Below are 6,052 nucleotides of genomic sequence, written 5' to 3' on the forward strand. Positions count from 1 at the left end.
TCTTATTGATATTTCAAATCTTCCTTTAATAATGTACAAATTAAAGTTGGAGACTTTTCTCAACATTATCTATCAACGATAGAGTCCTGTTTCCTCTACTGAGGTGTCCTCAGAGCTCTGTCTCTTTAACCGCCACATCTCTTGATCTTTAATCTTTCGTACCATCAGGTTTCCAGCTGAAAGGTAAGGCAGAAGGCCTGGCGAAACTCTTTATTTCGAAAGTAATATATGAATGGATTGATTGCTGATGAAGTAAAAGCGATTATTTCAACCCAAGGCCACACAGCAAACATCAATGCATTGAATTTATCCCCCTTGTTTACCAGAGCATAATAAAGTTCAAGAAATGGCAGAATTAAACTGGGCATCCATGTTATTATATAAGCCCCCAAAACAAAACCGATTGTTCTCATAGCTTTCAAGCTTTGCAGAGAACGAACTGTAAAACTGTCGTTGTACATCGAAGGATTTTCTCCAGCTTGAATTTAAAGAAATTGTCTTTTTGCCGATTTCAAAAATAAAAAGATAAGAAAATGAAACTGTTAGTAACGGAATAACAAATGCTACAAATCCCATCGAAGTACACAACACAGCAACAAATTAAAATTTTCTCTTTTGACAAAAGCTCGGTGGGTATAAACAAAGTCGAGAAAGGAACACCCAATGAAGATAACCACTGTCAGAGTGGTTATCAAATTAGACAAGTGGTTATCAAATTAGAAAAAGTGTAACCAAGAATGAATTGTAACCAAGAAAAAGTGTCACTGTGTGACACTTTTTCTTGGTTACAATTTCCTGATAGCGGAATGGAAACCGAATCGCAATAAACCGGTCAATAGAAAGGCAAGAAATGTTGAAAGTGGTGGCGGCGGTTATGTGAATCCACAAAACCAAAGTAATATCAAACAAAGTGCTATAAAGTAGTGGCTGAATCCAAAATCTGATAGCAATCCAAACGGGATCCATGACAAGGCTAACAAAAAGTCCGCCATGGATAACGATGCTAAATATCGATTGAAAACTGTTCGGAAAGACTCATTTTTGCCGAATAACCACAACATAACCGTGTTTCCACTTACAGCTATAAAACTACAAAAGGAGAGCCACACTGACAGAACAATGGATGTTCCACTGCTCAGATGAACCTTCGGGTGGCTTTCATTCATGATGGGATCGTTTTAAGCTCCACAGGAGAGAAAAGAAAGTAAATTTGGGAAGTGCTTGCAATATTTTCGTCCTCCCTACAATCCAAACAGATGTTACTGACGCAGAGATGTTTTTGCAGGAATCATCATCTTAATTTACCTAGATGTTCCTTTTGTTGACAAGCATGCCATGTAATAATCCCGAAAATGGTGAAAGATTATCTCTATGAAAATGTTACGTAATCTCCATGAATGTCTTAACTCTCCCCGATCTCTCATTATCGATAAAGAAAACCACCGCAACGATTGACTTTGTGGGAAATATAAAAATAAAATCAAAGAAAAAGGCTTCTTTGACGTGCAGCTGTTTCAGCGACAGGGTGTCTATGTGAAACACCATATGGCACCAACTAAACTAATGCATGGCACTGTCTATCTTTTTCACAGTTCAATTTTTCTTCAACTAGTGTGCGACAAAAAAACTAGGTATATTATCACTTTGGCATCGTTGCGCATATCGGAGGCTAAAATGGAGACTTTGCGGGCCGGTTCATAGAGACTATTGTTTTAACAGTACTTTAACGGTCTAATTCCCTAATTTTCGATCTGTTAGGGGAATAAGTTTTAGGCTTATGAAAGAAAGATACAGCGAACGTCTTATTTTATCATGATTATGATTACATGTATCTCTCACTTCAGTACGAGGCCATCTGTAAAATGAGATGAATAAGATACAAAGTGCATACCCAACACCCTTAAATAAACCCCTAAGTGAACCCTCAAGAAAATTTTGATGGACAGAGCTAATAACCCCAAATCACCCTACACTAAAGAAAGTTTTCCCTTTCTAATACTTCTACACCTACACCAAAGTTCTCTCCCGTGAAAAGCTCCGGCTGGCAAAATTTATTTCAAACCATTTTGTATGATCCCTGACGGATACAATATTATAAAACAGTGAGGGTACGTCGTCGCATTCTGCACAATGGCAAAAGTAATAAGAGTTATGCCTGAGACATCATGAAATAAAATCAAGAAAAACAAGGAAATTTAGGGAATTGAGCACGAATACTGGTAGATTGAAACAGTTGGCACGAGTCTGCGGATCTCTTAGCAGCATTGATACGTAGATGATACATCACATTGCCGTGTAACCATAAAAGGTACTCTTAATTTCAGAGTCTAAAAACATAATACACACCATTAAGTGAAGGCGAAGTTCGGCCTGTACTTTTATTTGGATACTAACCAACTGTTATCACAGAAAAATGGACAATTGAAAGTTCGGTCCGTTTCAACGTCGCCCGTCAATGGGAGGGAAAAGCTTTGTGATTGAGTTGTCCTCAGAGCGCGGTCTCTTTGATCGCTGTATCTCCAGATCTCACACCTTTTCTTAGCGCCAGGTGTCCACCTGGTTTAGGTCAGTTTTGTTGTGAGCTTTTCTCCGCGAGTCTACAAGGCAACCAGCGAAAAATACGGAGAAAGACTAGGCGAAACTCTTGATTTCGGAAGTAATATATAAAAGGATCAATTGCTGATGAAGTAACAGCGATTGTGTCAACCCAAGGCCATACAACAAAGAACGATTTACGAGTTCTAGCCCAATTACTTTCCCAGACGTGATAAAAATCAATAAACAGCAAAACTGAACTGGGCATCCATGTTATCATGCAAGCACTTAAAACAAAACCGACTGTTTTGATAGCCTTGAAATTTTGAATCGTATGAACTCAACAATTGTCGTTGTAAGATGTAGGATTCCCCCTTGCTAATATTTTATAAAATTCTTTTTGCCGATATGAAAATACAAATGTAGGAACATGAGACCACTAACAAATGAATAATAAATATTATAAATGCCGAAGAGATGAACAGCACTGCAAAATCAATATTTTCCTCGTGGTCTACAACAAACGTCGAGAAAAGAAGGACCAATGACAATAGCCACACCAAAATAATGACTGTTACATCGTTTCTGGGCCACAATGTCCTGATAACGGAAAGGAAACCGAATAGCAATAAATCGGTGGACAGAAACACAGGAAATGTTGAAAGTAGTGGCGCCGGCTGTGTGAACCCACAACATTAAGGTAAAATCTTACAAAGCATTAGGAACTGGTGGCTGAATCCAACACTGATATGATAGCGATCCACACAGGGTCTATCACAAGCCCAACTAAAAAGTTTGCTACGGACAACGAGGCTAAACAGCGGTTGGAAATTGATCGTAGAGACTGTGTTTGTAGAACAATCACGAGATAACCACATTTCCAGTTAGAGCTGCAAAACTGCACAAAGAGAGCGACAGTGATATAACGATGGATGTTGCGCTGCTGAGATGTTCTTCCGTGTGGCTATCATTCTTGCCAAGATGGTGTGCAGCAGCAACACGCAAAGGAAGGTAAGTTGTGGAACGGTTGAAAATTTCTTATCCTTTCTTCAAACCAACCAGATTTTTCTGAAAGTGAAACATTTTTTGCATAATAAAAAAACACAGAAATCTTTTTCAGTAACAAAGAGGACTAAATGATCTCAAATCTGAACTTTTAAAATTCCTAGAACGGTGAAAGAGATAAAAAGAACCAGTCTTAATCCTTCCTTGCCCTAATTATCGATAAAAATGCTCACCGATACGATAGATTTAGAAGAAAATTAAAGGACTGAAAAGTTTCCCTAGACTTGCAGCTGCTTAAGTGAAAGGATATTTACATTGGAGAACTGGCTTGGATTTGCATAGTCAAATTGTTAGCGACTCCCGGGTTATCAGTTAAATGGAGTATAACATGTTAAACGATAAAAATACAACTAAATTTAATCTGAAATATCGTAAGGGTTTCCTTGTATTGGTGTCGGGAAAAGGAATAGAAACATTATATTACTTCAAACCATTTGACATAAAAAATTATAAAAAGACAGGTTGATTACTTCTTATTCCTTTTGGAAGTCTCATCTTAAAGGTAGAGTTTGGTCACGTTTTCTTCGTGGTGATCGTCAAGTTGACATGGAAACATTTGTTCAGTTCCTACGGTAATTGGAACTCGTGTTAGTGTCTTGGGAAAGTTATGTTATTAATTAAGTTAGTTTGTTAGTTCAGGAACGGAAAATCTCCCTGGTAAAAGGTCACGTTCGACACCTCTCGTTCTTAGAGGTGACTCAAGGTGTAAACATGTGATAACCTTCATGTTTCGCAACTAGATTGTTATTATGGCTGGCACGTAGCGACTTGGGGCGGTACTTGTGAACGTTCCTTCGTCTCCAATTCTTGTGATCATGATGTTGTTATGTAACAGTCTTCAAAGGTAACTTTCTCTTAAGATACCCTTTCAGGTGTGAGAAATATTCTGTCAATAGGTTAGTTATGATTTTTATATTACCAATCTCGTTTCTGTTCTGGCCGATCTCAACTGTAAGAATAAGAAATCTAAGCTAGAAAATGATTTTCTAACTGCGCAAAAAACTCGAAGGCGCATACCTAGTAAACAGGAACTGTTATACGTGATCTAACATGATTCGCTGGCTGTTAGGGAACGATGACGATACAAAAAGATTGACAGCTTAATAGTGCCACCTGAAGTGTCACCTTTATAAAAGGTGACCTTCGCTCTCCTCATTAGATATGTAGAAGCCAGTCCCCGTTGTGACAACTTGAAGAAAAAAGAGATTAAAGTTGGATCAACCGAACAAACAACGAGTGTTAGAGATTTTACATCTAACAAACACTAATCATTAGAGTGAAAAATTTTCATGGCTCAGGAGGCATAGGTACGATTCCCTCCGACAAATGACGAATTTGATGATTTGATGATATCATGGTCAATCTTGGCCAATAATGGCTTAATGTTAGGGTGAAGTTCAGTAGAATTCTCGTTCCAGGCGCCCGTTTCTCGAAAGTCTTGGTGACTTAACGGGCCCGAAGCCATGTTTAAAAATAAAAATTTAAAGGATAGGAAAGCAGGTTCTAGCACCCAAACCAGTCCTTCTATTTCTTTAGCTAAATAAATAAATAAATAAATAATGGACTTATATAGCGGTATATCCGACTGCACTATGGCGCTTTGCAATACTGAGTTAAAAAGATAATGACTACAATTGATTAAAGACAAAATAATTAAGACAAACAATCACCTAAAATCACAAAATATTTGAAAAGAGAGCTTTTTTAAAAAAGGTAAGTCTTCAGACTTACCTTACAAACAGCCAAAAAAAAACAGCCAAAGAAAAACCAGGCTGTCTAAAATGAATGGGCAGAGCATTCCACAACCGTGGGGCAGCCACCGCGAATATTCTGTCAATAAGTTAGTTTTATTGATAGTTTTATTGTATAGTTTTATTGTATCATTTTCAAAAGTTTTAAAATCCCCATCTGGAAAGAAAACAGAACAGCTTTACGGGCCCGTTAAGTTACCTGTACTTTCGAGAAACTCTTCAATTTAGCCAGACAATTCTAATCACCATGGAACGTTGATTGAGCTTCTTAGAAAACTTTTGACAATTTAATTTGGCTCCAAAATAAGCAACGACACCAGGTCCACTGTTGAGTCAAATTCGGAATGGGTTGAGGAAAAAAAGAGAGGATCATGATCCTAAGTTTGTTACCTCAATACTTATCAAACAACTTTGCAACAAATTGATCTGAAGTTTGTCACCTGCTAAAACTGAATGGAGCAGAACTTTCATAAGCACAAAATGCTCCCTGATCACAGAATAATGATTAATTGTCATTTTGCTGTGAATGTGTGATTTACATTAGCATAAATAAAAGTATCTGGTGAGAACCATTCAGAAAAAAGGGGAAGATATTTTTGTACTCTGTTAAGGCACTCAATATCGTCAAAAATACGAATATTGTGTAATAAGTATTTTTAGGAAATCTACAATGATTTAGAGATAAATGCAAAACTGCTTAG

The 6,052-nt window shown here is 37.4% G+C and overlaps 1 long non-coding RNA gene across 1 annotated transcript; it reads right to left on the bottom strand.

Annotated features, from left to right (window-relative positions):
* Positions 1-2,353: 2,353 nt before the first annotated feature.
* LOC148723952 (uncharacterized) lies at positions 2,354-3,883 on the bottom strand. Its single transcript, XR_015991825.1, has 2 exons — positions 3,774-3,883; positions 2,354-3,603 (listed from the first exon to the last, which is right to left on the bottom strand). It is a non-coding gene; the product is annotated as an uncharacterized LOC148723952 (long non-coding RNA).
* Between the last annotated feature and the right edge of the window lie 2,169 nt (positions 3,884-6,052).

The sequence above is a fragment of the Stylophora pistillata genome, chromosome 9 (genome assembly GCF_964205215.1).
Source record: "Stylophora pistillata chromosome 9, jaStyPist1.2, whole genome shotgun sequence".
NCBI classification, from domain to species: Eukaryota; Metazoa; Cnidaria; class Anthozoa; order Scleractinia; family Pocilloporidae; genus Stylophora; species Stylophora pistillata.